Source organism: Corvus hawaiiensis, chromosome 7 (assembly GCF_020740725.1).
Source record: "Corvus hawaiiensis isolate bCorHaw1 chromosome 7, bCorHaw1.pri.cur, whole genome shotgun sequence".
NCBI classification, from domain to species: Eukaryota; Metazoa; Chordata; class Aves; order Passeriformes; family Corvidae; genus Corvus; species Corvus hawaiiensis.
The window spans coordinates 31,302,960-31,315,707 of record NC_063219.1 but is presented as its reverse complement, the minus strand read 5'-3'; positions in this window follow the sequence as shown (position 1 = coordinate 31,315,707).

The window sequence follows — 12,748 nt, the reverse complement described above, 5'->3', positions numbered from 1 at the left end:
AATGATAATGATCTGACTGAAACTTGTCATGATGGCTGTGGTCCTGCAGCTGAGATCAACACTGATTATGGTGTAATATAGCTCAGAAGGAGATATTATTTTGTCTAATATCTTGTATCTATATTTAATATCGTATTTTTCACCTTTCTGAATAAATAAAACAGGAGAAGAAGCTTCAGACTTCAAAAACCCAGCACAAACTTTGTGGGCACTCCAGTCCTATAAACACCAGCATAATTAACCATGGGATGTGGGGGCCTGCTGTCTGATGCAGCTCTAAAAGAGGCTGTCCCATGTACCACCATCATCCTAGGGACTCCAAATAATAAATAGCTTCTTCATCTGTAGCCAGTTCTGCTATCTGTACCTATCTGTGGCATGTGATAACACCAATTATATTCTCTTCGGAAAGCAGCTGTAAGTGGCCGCAGAAGATAAAAAGCGACGTTGTGGTGAGGCTCCCCGGGCTGCAAAGGTGGAAAATGATGTCGTCGGAGGGAAAAGGCAACCCCGACCGCCCTCTGGTGGGTCTCCAGCAGGAGCTCGCAGGGCCCGGGATCCGGGATCCCGCTGCGGGAGGGAGGTCAAGGCCACCTTCTCTCCTCCTGGCCTGCGGAGATATGGGAGCAGTGCAACAGCCATGGTGTAATGGGAGCCTAAATACAAAGGGATGGGTGATCTGGAGCAGTTTTCCATGCAGGATTTAGTGCTGAGCTCGTGTCCTGCTGTAGGTTGCTGTTAATAACACAGTGTGTAACACTGTGATTTGCAGCTTGAGTGCCTTTCACACTGCACAAACACTGCCGTGAGTTGGACACAGAGGTTTCTGAGCTAGCAGTATTTCTAAAAATTTATTTATTTTTAATAACTGCTTGGATGTGGTGCCAGCTGCATGGTCAGAAGGAATGATCCATGACCACTTGTGCAAGCTGCAGTCCTGTGTAAGAGATGGCAAAGTCACCCTGCCCCAGTGCTGCTTTGAATGAGGTTTTCCTGAAGTGTGTGTTCTCTGGTGGCAGAGAGGCAAAGTCTCATGATGGTTGTTTCTGGGGCCAAAAGGACGGACTTTATTTCCAGTCTCTTTTGTTTTGATTATGTTCCAAGTGAGGTGCTGGTGGCTTCTGCCTGCTCACCTCTGATGGCCCCACAGATACTAGATGCTCAGAGGGCAGTAGGGAAGAGCTGTGGGCTCCTTGAGCTGCAGCAAGGTCCCTCCTAGGCCACATGACAGAGCTGTACATCCCCCTCCTCTGGCATCTGCCAACCTGGAGTGGGCATTGCAACAGCCACAGCAGCATTCCCACTCCTGTGTGACATTCCCTGCACTCCTCTGTGGATTTTGTTAGCCACCGAGGTCATGCTGCTCATTTCAAGCTACCTCTGGTGTTCCTGCTGTGTTCAGAGTGGCTCTTCCCCCAGCCTGACCACACTGGGGCTGCCTGGAGCCGTGCAGGGCCTACCACTGACCTGCTCCTTGCTTCCATCAGGTGATTCATCACTGCTTCCCAGTAGCACAGCCTCCTCTTCTTCCAGTGGCTCCCTAATCCTTTCCACCTCCATTTCAGTAATGCTCTTACTGCCCAGGCTGTCAGTAAAGACTCTGACCAGTACAGAGCCAATGGGAGAACACAGCAGGACCCTGCTTCCCCAAAGAGTTCCCATTTCCAGTTGCATCCTGAAGCCTTTGACCAGATTTTAGTTTATTTTAAGGAATGCTAGGCTGGCTTTCTGATTCAGAGCAGGACTGGCCCAACCGGAGTGAGGAGAGCTGTGATGTGGTGGATTGCTGCATTAATACTATTGCTCCATCAAGGAAACTGTGATCTCTTAAAATGAGAATTAATTTGACAAGATTTGTTTTTCATGAACATGTTGATTGGCATTAATCTCTTTCAGCTCTGTATCAACTATTCTTTTCCCTGGGATTAGTTTCAGACTGACAGGCCTATAGTACTCCAGTCTCTGTAGTTCTATACTTTTATAAACACACAAAATATCAGCCTTCTTTTAGATTTACGGAACTTCCCCTGAAATCCAAGACTTGTTGAAAATCAACATCCATGGCTCAGAGATCTCTTACATTGAGACACCTATAAGCTTGAGAAAAAGCTGTATGGCTCTGGAGATACAGGCATTTATTTAAGCAGCCACTGTCTAGTGCTGCACCCTGGGTGTGTCTCAGGAGAAAATATCCCCTTGTGTGATGGAGCTAAGGCACAGCTGTGGTTGATGAAGAGCATGAACGGAGCATGGTTTGGTTTTAGCATCCTCCTAAATAAAGTGAAAAGCATATTCTTGTGTAGTTTAGCACAATATTACATTATAACTCTATGCTGTTGCTGAAGTTTGACTCTCTGACATCTCAGAATGAAAGTGAGGAATTAACCTTTGAACCATGTAAAGTGACAGGAATATTCACAGATGGAGTGGACTCATTTGTGAACTAGGAGTAGCCAAACTATTAGAGGAGATGAGGAATCCTCCTTTCAAAATCTGAAATTATTCTCAGTGTTAAATCTTTCCAAAGTACATCTTGCTTGCTTATAGATAATTGATCTTTCCTAACCTCTAATTTCTCTTGATGGTTGGCTTTAGCATTCCTCCCCTCTGCCTAATGCTTTACCTGGTTATATTTGTCCTGTAAGCCTGGACAGGGATTTGAACATGTGTTGCCTTTTTCAGTTTCAGGGCACTTACTTAAAATATCCAAAAATAATTGCTGGTGATCATTCACTTTCTGTTCAAACTCCTTCTCCCTGCTGATGTAGTTACTGCTATTTTTAGCTTTAAAATGCTAAATACATAGTGCTTAGCTGGGGCTTTTCTGTTTCCTACCAACAAATATAATGATTTCGATTACAAGGCAATTTAGTGTTTGCTGGGTTTCATGTTACTTTTAAATTTGAAAACATTTCCTTTTTCTTTCTCATGTTGACATCCACCGTGGAGCTTCCTGGGCTGGAGTTAAATGAAGGTGATGATAAGTAAAATAAAGTGATGATTGCCAGCAAATGTGTGAGTGGCAGGACAGATGCCTCCATGCTGGTCCTTGGCAGATGGTCCTGGGGAATTATTGACTTGATCCAGGTGATGTTTCTCCTTTCTCCCTATGCCCAGTCACTGGAGCAGGATGGCTTTGGCACTGCAGTGCTGGAGATTCCCAGCAAACACACAGGGGATTGGGGAGCTCAGTCTGATGGAGGTGCTCCTGGAGGGTCACAGGGCAGCAGGTTCCTGGTTTGGGGATGCTGACAGGATTTGTCTGGTTTCAGGGGAGCAGAGGGTGGTGAGCAGCTGTAGGACCCCGCCTTTGGGAACTAATAACCTCTGTATTGCAACATCCCTCTTTGAGTTGGCAGATAAGACTGTAGAGGGGAAATTAGCTGTTAATGGGAGCAGGGTTGGAGATAAGCACAGGGAAGAAACCAGAGCTCTGCAAGCCCAGCTGGGGGTTTGGGTAAGGCTTGGCAAACACACGCTCATCTGGTGGAAGAGCGTGTTTATAAATTTGGCCTCCAGGACTGACTTTCCCAGGAATCTGCCACGGTCAGGAGATGGCTCAGCTTGGCAGCTGAGTTGGGGTTACTTTTTCCATCTGAGGAACAACACGTGGGAAGCAAGAGCCCTGGTCTTGAGCAACAGAGCTGAGAGTTTGTGCCTCAGGTTAGAGTGGCCTGTGTGGGGTGAGGTGGCAATTTTTGGTATCCTGGGCAGACTGAGCTGCCTGCTCAGCTAGACAGGGTTGTTGGTTCAAAAGTGGTTCCTGATGTCTTTGCCAGAGGGTGAACCTTTCCTCTCTTGTCACCTACCTTTCCATTGGTGTTGATGCTTTGGCATGTGAATCTTTCTACCAGGTATTGGTAACACCTTTGTGCTAAGTTTGTGCCTGCAAATGTGTTGTAACTGTTGATTTTATGTGTTACCCACTCCGTGGCATTGTGCAGGCAGCTGGTCCATTTCCTTCATTGCTTTTGTTCTGAACACTCCAGCTCCACAACTGCTCCCCTTCAGCCTCCCTTCATGCTGGTTCAATCCGTTCAAACTTGTTTAGTCTGCTTGAGCCTAATGCTCAGAAAATTGGGGTGGCTCCTACTGTGGCCATCCACAGTACACAGCCTTCCATCTGGAAGAAGGAGCCACAAATCCTTGATCTCTCACTTAAAATGCGATTGCACCCATGATTTCTTTCTGTTCTTCCTATCCATTGGTTAAGGATGGAAAGGGTCTCAGTAAATGTTGCTGAGATATCTGCTTCTTTGTGTTGTGCAGAGAGTCCTAAGTCCTCACCAACACTCCCAGCCTCCTGGGATGTACATTGGCAGGGATGGCACTGCTTCTTTACAGGTGGCTCCATAATTAGCTGTCCCTGGAAATGTAAGCTTAATTACATTTTACATACTGGCTCTAGAGAGGCAGGAGCTGTGTCCCTTGAAGTACTTTCTTCTGCTATCTAGAAGTTTGTGGTTTTTTGGAGTGGCCAAAGAGCTCTCAGGAAGCATGGACTGCCTTTCAGGTTGTGTTGAGCACCGTCAGTGGTGCTTCGTCTCTCATCATTTGTGCTTTGCCCTTTTGTCTCATGTTTAAAAACTGCAGAGACTCTTGCTTAGCTTTTATATGAACCATGTCCCCAGCAGTCACTTTTCCTTTTTTCCCCATCTTCCTTACAGAGCAAGTGGCAAGTCCTCTCTGGCTGGGTTGTCCAAGAGTTCTTCAACTGCTGCATCAATGCTTGTCTTCCAAAGCATGGATTTTCTTGCAGCAAGGTGACCAGCATTCACTTCTGAGGAACCTCTCCTGCTGCAGCACAGGGATGTGGAACACTGCAGCAGGCAGGAGGTGCACTTCCCATGCTGGCATATCCTTTTCATGTCTTACAGCTGCCCCTGAACAGAGACATTTCTGGATCCAATGACTGGAAAAGCAAACTGTTGCATGGCTGTATGGGAACTCCAAATCCAGTTATTAGATTGCCATAGTCTGTGGAAAGAAAGGAAAATAAAGCACAAACCATGACATAGCCTCCTCTTGCAGACTGGTTGTGCCAGTGTTGTAGTCCCTTGGGTCAACACACACCCAAGATGTTCATTCACCTCCAGGTGTTTGAAGAGGTTAATATTTGGAAGGACGAGCTGCTCTGCTGAGTGTAAGAGTTCAGTCTGACTCACATGTCCCAGAAGACAGGATCTGGAGTAATTTCAGCATAGCATCCCTGGGTGCTGGGTGTGAGAGAGAGTCAGTCACATCCCCAGGTAAGTGTTTCAGGCAGGTTGAAAGAATTGCTCCTTGGAGATCCTTCTCTGTCTGCCTTGACGGCACAGGGAGTTGCAGAGAGATAATTAGATTTGAGATGTAGTCCACCCTAAATAAGGAACAGAAGCGGCAGTGGATTTCTGTGGGTTTGCTTTTGCTTTGACCTCTTTTTGTTGCTAAAAATTAGAAACTGGGAATTTTACAGAGCCTTCTTGGATTTGGTCCAGAAACACTAGATTTGCTGTTCTCTGGGAAAAGGAAATCCTGTCTTATAGGTGTTGTTTTCTCTCTCTGCTTAAAAAAGAAAATAGTTTGTGGGTCAGTGACACTCTGACACCTGGGTTTATCTGCTTGGGGCGCAGGACTAATCCCAGAGGAGCCAGGTGCTGGCTGGAGAGCTGGGTGTTGTTTGCCTCTCGGGATGGCTGTGGGCTGGCAGAGAAGAGTCATCTGGCGGTATCTGGGCTCCCTGTGCGCAGAGCTGCAGCTAATCTGCAGACGAATGTGTTTCAACAGGAAAAATAAATCCTGTCCGTACCTGTGCTCGCTTGCTCCTGCCGGAGCGCTGGCTCGTCGGCTCCGGGCACCGGCGGCGCCCGGGCAGCGTCGCTCCTCGGGTCGGAGGCTCTTGTGCAAGCCCCGTGCAGCCGGGGGGGACCGCGTGGAGGCTGCGGGCTGCAGCGACAGCCAGTGCGTGGTTTCGCAACGCGGTCTCGGCTCACGCGTCCGTCAGCGCTCGCGTACCTGCCCCGCCGCGCCCGCGGCGCTCTTGGCTCCGCGCTGCTCGCCAGCCCTCCTGGCAGGAGCGCCATCCGCGGCCGCCCCGCTGCTGCTCGGTCTCCTGGGTGCTTGCGAGCGCCGTGGCGAGTTCCGCCAAAACTGGGCATTTTAGCGCTTGTTGACGTCACGGACACGCGCGGGGGAGCCCCGGCACAGGTTTGGGGGACCGCGCGAGGCAAAGCCACGCTGTGCCTCGCTCTGACGGTGAGGTTCGGCAGAGAACCCCAAATCTAGACTAAAGAAAGCCAAAAAAGAGAGACAAGATTTAAGGCATGCTTTTCGCAAGGGGAACAATTGTTTCTGTGTTTCTTCTTCTTTGGCTTTCTTTCCCAACCTTTGGTTTTTCTTTGCAAATCAGGCCACTTGTCGTGGATTTTGGGAATGGAAATAAACCTGGAGCGGCAGTCGTTGTTACGGGATAAGTGTTTGCAAATGACAGCTGGTAAGATGCACTCGGCGTGGTGGGGGACGCAGGGGAGGAGAAACCACTTCTGCTATTTGCCAGCACTCTCAGGGAAGGGATGCTTGCTAGACAGACTGGTTTGTGACATAAATGTAAAACAACAGCAAAAAAGAAACCCAAAAGAGCCATCTAAACCCCAAGAAAAGCCACTAGCTGTTGGCCTTGCCTTGCAAATTGATATATTGTCTTTGCTCTGATGATGAAAACAAAATCCTTCAGCTCAGGATTACTCAGACTACTGGACAGTGTCTCTGAGAGAAACTATTTCCATTTCTGGACCTGGAAAGTTAAAATCAGAGAAATAACTTCTTTGTTTATGGCTAACCTGTCAGAGAAGAGGCAGATCTTGGCCATCATGCTTTTACCCTCATCCAAACTTCCTCAATGCTTGGAGCAGACTGATCTGAGTTTTTTTATCATACATAGCTCCAGATACAAAGCTTTGTTCTAGCTCCTCTGAGACTCTTTTTGATTTCCCGTTTGGCTGGGCACCATCTCTGACAGGATCTTCAGGAGTAGAGCCTGGACTTGTACCTCCTGTTTAGAAAAAAAACAAACAAAACACCTCAGGGCAGAGTGTGAAGTCAAGGTGCTCTGCTCTCCTGCAGCCTCTTCCGTGCTGACTTTCTCTAGCTGAGCGGGAGATGCTTCTTCCCTTCCTCTTCTTGCATAACCTCAGCCACTGCCAAGCCCTCATTTTCTTCGGTTTTGGGTTGTCTGTTTTTTTCCTCCTTATTTGATAATTTATCTCATTTTGCCTTGTGGCATGGTCTTTTGCTCATCCTTAACATTTCAGTCTTTTTTTAGAGTAGTTGATGGAGTCAAGCTGTGGGTGAGTCTGCGCCATCCTGGCCATGGCACCGGTGGTTTGGATGCAGCCGTAAATCCTGGGACTTGGAAGGAGTTCATCTACTGACAGCAACACACCCGTGGGTCTGCTTGATGCAAATGATTTGTGATGTGTCACTGGGCCGGGCTGCCAAGATGTAGGTTAGGGGCAGATGAACTGGAAATCACTGCAGAAAGACAAGGACACGATAGTTAGCCACCTCCATCCTCTGCTTTGGGTGTCTACGGCACAAAGCAGGAAAAGAAGAGAGATGGATTTAGCTGCCAGCAATTCACAAAATGCAGGGCAGGTAGGGCTGTGGCAAAGGCTGTCCCTGGTTGCTGGGGGTCTCTGTGCTCAGGGGTAGGGCAGATGGGCACAAGTGATACCCATGGTGGCTGTGCTGCCCGCGGAGCTGCACATTCCCAAGGCCGAGTCTCCTCTGCTCATCCCCTGGACAGGACACTGGCAGTCTGTGCCCTCTTTCAGTCACGTCTGAGTAATTTACGGCCACAAGTTGACATCAATATGAGATTCAGTGGGACTTGCTGGCATCCTTAAACACTGTTTGAAGAGGGGCTCAGACTTGTGTTCCTCTGCACTGTGAACAAAATCGTCTTTTTGCTAAGTTTCCAGGAAGGGTCCTTCTCCACAGGGGCTGCTGCTCCTTTGGTACCTTTCCATGGGGAATGCATTGGAGCATTCCTCAGGGCTGGGGAAATGCAAACCTCCCTGTTCTTGCAGAAGTTATGGGAGGGGGAAGGGGAAATGGAGAGACAAACCACCTGGTGCTGTGGCCACCGTGGCCTGTCTGCTTTAGGAAATAAATTGAAGGCAAGTTCTCTCTGTGTACCATGGTCCCCTAAGCTTGCATTTCATACCAGTTTAGTGCCTGGTTCCTGCTGATGTGAATTTGGAGGGAAAAAATCTGTTGTGGGATGCTTCTTTAGGTTGTGCAATGAAGCATGTGTCTAGCTGGCAATAATGAGATGGCAGATAAGGCTCTTTTGGGCTGAGATCACCCATGTTTTGTTCTGTGTGTGGATTGCTCTGCTCTGTGACTGCCCTGCTGCAGATGGCAGCTACTCATAACCTCTTCCTCCCAGTGCTCTCCAGCAGTTCAAACAGTGCTCTTCAGTAGCAGATATGGTAATTCCCAGGGTAAGTGTGTGACTAATTGGAAAACACACCAGCTGCCATGGGAGCCTCCTTTCCTGTGAGTGTGGTCAAATGCAACCCACAGCCCTGGAGGCTTCTCCTTGCCTCACCTATCCATGGCTCTCCTGCTTTTTGCTGTGGCTCCCTGGATCTGCTGGAGAGCAGGAACTGCCACCATCCTGGTGAGGAGAATGTTGTGCCTGGCTGGGGCTGGAGTGCTGCTGCTTGATGGAGTTGGACATCTCCAAAGAGGCACATGCTAGCTGGTCATCGTTTTGTTTTCCCTTGGTTCCTCTGCTTTTCTTACTGCCTTGTTCCTTGCAAAATTCCATGTGCTCTGCTCCCCCAGGGAGCAGCTCGAGGCTGCTTCATGCTCACTGTCAGCCATCCTTTATTTCACACCACAAAGCAGGTGCTGCAAGTGTGGCCCTGTGTCTCTGGTGCCTTGCTTGCGGTATCCTTGCTATTTGTACTCCTTGGTAATTGCAAAGCCAGGCAATCTTGGAAGGGGTCTAGAATAAAACCCAGCTACAGGTTAGTGTGCTTAGTGGTGTGGCAGCAGGCAGTATCTTGTTCCACCTTTTCCAGCTTGAAAAAGGTTCCAAGGGAAGAAATCTGGGTTGCTGTGGGAGCTTTGGGTGGGCTGTGATGTGGTTTGAAATGTCCCTGTGGGGGGAAGCAGTTTATAGAGTGATTTAAGGGGTTTAAGGTGTTGGGAGGGAGGCTGGGGACAGGCAGGACCATCTGCACAAAGGAGTGCCCGTCTGCATGGAGGCTACAGGGAAGGGATGCATTGCAGGGGACCAGTTCCCATCTGCTGGGAATGCTTGTGAGCTGTGTGGGGGGATGACATGACATGGGAGGGATGCAGGCCCTGGGCACATCCAGCAGTGCACAGGGGGTGACAGCTGCTGGTGTTTTGAAGCCAGCTCTGGGGTATTGCTCCTCAAACAGGACTTGTGAGCACATTCCAATGCTTGGCTGCTGTGCCAGCTCTGGGATCAAATGGGTCATCTTGTGTAGTCTGAGTGTTTTTGTGAACAATTAAGCTGCAATTCGTGCCAGCATGACTGCTCTTACAACGTGATGGCAATTACAGTGCAATGTTTGATGACCAGTATCTCATTTTCTAGAGGGTGATTGAGATTTCTTTTTCACACTCTGATGCAAATTTCTTTAAATTTAAGGCCTACTGAGGGGAGAAGGGAACATTTATCTAAGATAAATCACCAAAACTTGATAAATCCTTTAGGTGTAGTGGTCTGTGTTGCTGCTGATTTGCTGCTACAGACTTTAGAAGTTTAGAAGAAAGCTTCCACTGTGCAAAGAAGTTTTTTTTTCTGGACACTGAATGCATGACCCTCACTAGAAACTATGCAAACACATAGGGACAGCCTGACTGTGCAAGGTGGTGCTTTTACCAGCAGCTGCTTGTTGGGGTCAGGCAGATCACAGGGAAGGATCACGGCAGCTCCCTGCACTCCCTCTCTCCTCCCCACATTCCCGAGCTGCGGTGATTTAAGGTTAACATTCCTTCATTTGTTTGCAGCTATAAAAAATAGACAACTTATGGGGAATGGTGAGATGATGTGCAAACTCAGCAATGAGAGACAGAGAATATTATATTTCTTTTGGTGGTTGTGTCTTCACGTATTTTAACAGACTTAAGGATGGGCAGATATCTCGTGCTTTTGATGGCAGGTCTTCAGTTTCAGCAGGACCTCTTGGGTGGTACCACAATACCAATTAGTTAGGAATGATTTGAAGTGTGAAAAAATTTCACAGGTTCAGACCATTAACAATTTCCAACAGTAAACATCATCTGTGTTTTTTTGCTCTGTGTTTTAGAGGGCTGTACAACCTGAGCTGCTTGCGGGAATTTTGATCTGATTTAACTGTGAGCAGCTGGTCTTTGTCATTGGCTTCAGGATACTGCTCCTGCAACAGCAACTGCAATTTTTGTACCTTTGCCTTTTCCTATTTTCGCTTCAAAGGACATGTCCCTATATTATTACGAAAATCATCTTTCACTAGACTAAACTTTGAAGCTGCAGTATTAACCATTTTATATGCCTATGATCAGTGTTTCCGTGGTGAAGACACAGCAACATCCTCTTTCTGTTCTAACCCAGCCTATTTGCTATTTTTGCATGTGATATTTTGATGCTGCCTCACCTTATGCTAAACCCCACTCTTCTACTTATTTTCTTTATTTGTGATTGAAGTAAATTACAAATATAATTTACTTCAATAACACATTCTATGGTATTTTGAACTTGTTTTGTGGGTTTTTTTCACTCTTTCTAACAAACTATTTTATTTGCCTACTTCGGCACTAAAAAAGGCCTGGTTTTCTTCCTTTTTAAGGCCACTGGCTTACTGATTTCTACATGAAAATTTCACCAGCATTAAGACTACTTGTTAGTATGCACAGCTACAGCAGAGGATGTTTTATTTTTTGACAGCTCCAGCTTCGTTAACGTCTCTGTAAACTGTGGAGAGAAGGCTGCCATTTTAGTACATCAGTGGGCTGTACTACAAACAGACACATTTCCCAAGCAGGAACCAATCCGCGAAGTATTGCCACTTTGCATACAATTAGAAACAAGATTGACTACCATATCTTTAATCAAATATGCTAAGTGAGTTGATCAAAAAATGGCCAAGCTGACAAAATGAAGGTGTCCTTAATCTGCATCTAAATACACATTTTTCAAAGGAAGTCGTAGCCTTTTATCATGCCTTCATATTCCAATAGCTGGCATTGATTTCAGCCTGTCAGCTTGAATCTACTGGTGTTGATAAGGAGTCTTTGATAATATGATGATATTTTTTTAAATAAAGCTATTTTCCCCCAGAGGTATATGGATTTGGGGTGACCTTGTTGGGTTTGCCCTTTTGTATTCTATGAGTTACCCAGAAACTCCAGCTCCTGCTATTTATTTAGTTTTGTGGTTTTGTCAAGGTTATCTGCTAGATATTTTATCAGGGTCTATTTCCTCTGTGCCTCTGGCTTCTGAAAATTGAGATTTAACTTTGTCTGGCAGTTAGGACCTACTGCACAACCACTGGCAGCTCTGCAAACCTTGTCAGCTCACCAGAGGGGCTGTGGGGAAGGGAAGCTGCTTCTTTCTTGAGACAGTGCTTTGACCCAGAAGAATATCCAGTGCATTACCTTGCAGTCCACTGTAACCATTTGTCCTCTCCAGCTATGTGTTTTCATCCACCACCAGCTCCTTGTCCACTTGCCCTTTGAAGCACTGATGGGATATTTTCTTCCACCTTTTACTGCACCTCCTCTCAGACTGGCCAAGACTCTCTCCTTAAACCCAGGGACCAGTTTTTCTTCATCTGCTTGTCTGGCTTGGTGTGCATACATCCACCCAGGAAACAATGGCAGTTTACTTTACAAAGAAATATGCTTTTACTTAATACAAGCCATTTTAAACCATTTATTTGACTTTAAAATTATCCTCAGCATTGAACTCTCATCTGCTTTGCAGATGGAAAGCAGATCTTACCAAACAGCCTTTGTTGTCTGGGATATCCCCAGCCCACACTCAAGCCGTTCCGACATTCTTCTGACCACTTTCATTTCACATTGTCCCCAAGGCTTAGCCAAGCTCCCTGGATTTCCCAGGAAGGTGGTAGTTGCTGTTCTGGAGCTTTCTGAGCTGGCATTACATGGACCAACCTCCTGACTGAGCTCAGGCTCTCTGAATCTGCCTGGGCACAAAGTGTGAGGGTGTGCTCTCCTTCTGCAGGGTCTGGCTGGCAGGATGTGCTAAGTCCTCACCAAAACTTTCTAAAGGCTTATGTCAGTGTGAAAGGGGCTTCACAAGTGCCACACCAGATGTGATGTTCTAGGGAACCAGGAGAGACAGTGCTTTTCCATCAAGCTCGTTGGAAGCTGTGTACAGTTTGGAAAACGCATCAGTGCTGTTAGCTGAAAACATGTTGGTGTTGCTACATCACGGGCTCAGATGTTAAAAAACAACTGCTGCCACCCATGGAGAGGCCATATAATGTGCAGCATCCCTTCCTTATCAAAGTGGACCCATGGAGAGAAGCTGAGGAGGGGCCTCTCCCCGTCTGTAAAATAGTGAGATGTATCAGCATTACAAAGGTCACATTTTTCTTAATGCCTACACACAGCACCACATTCCTTCACAGAAATCTCTTGATGTTTGCTTTGTGTTTTAAACAAATTTCTGGCAAAATTTCTGGTATGTCTCTGAGATTTCTGATGTCTCTATGTGTCCTTAAAT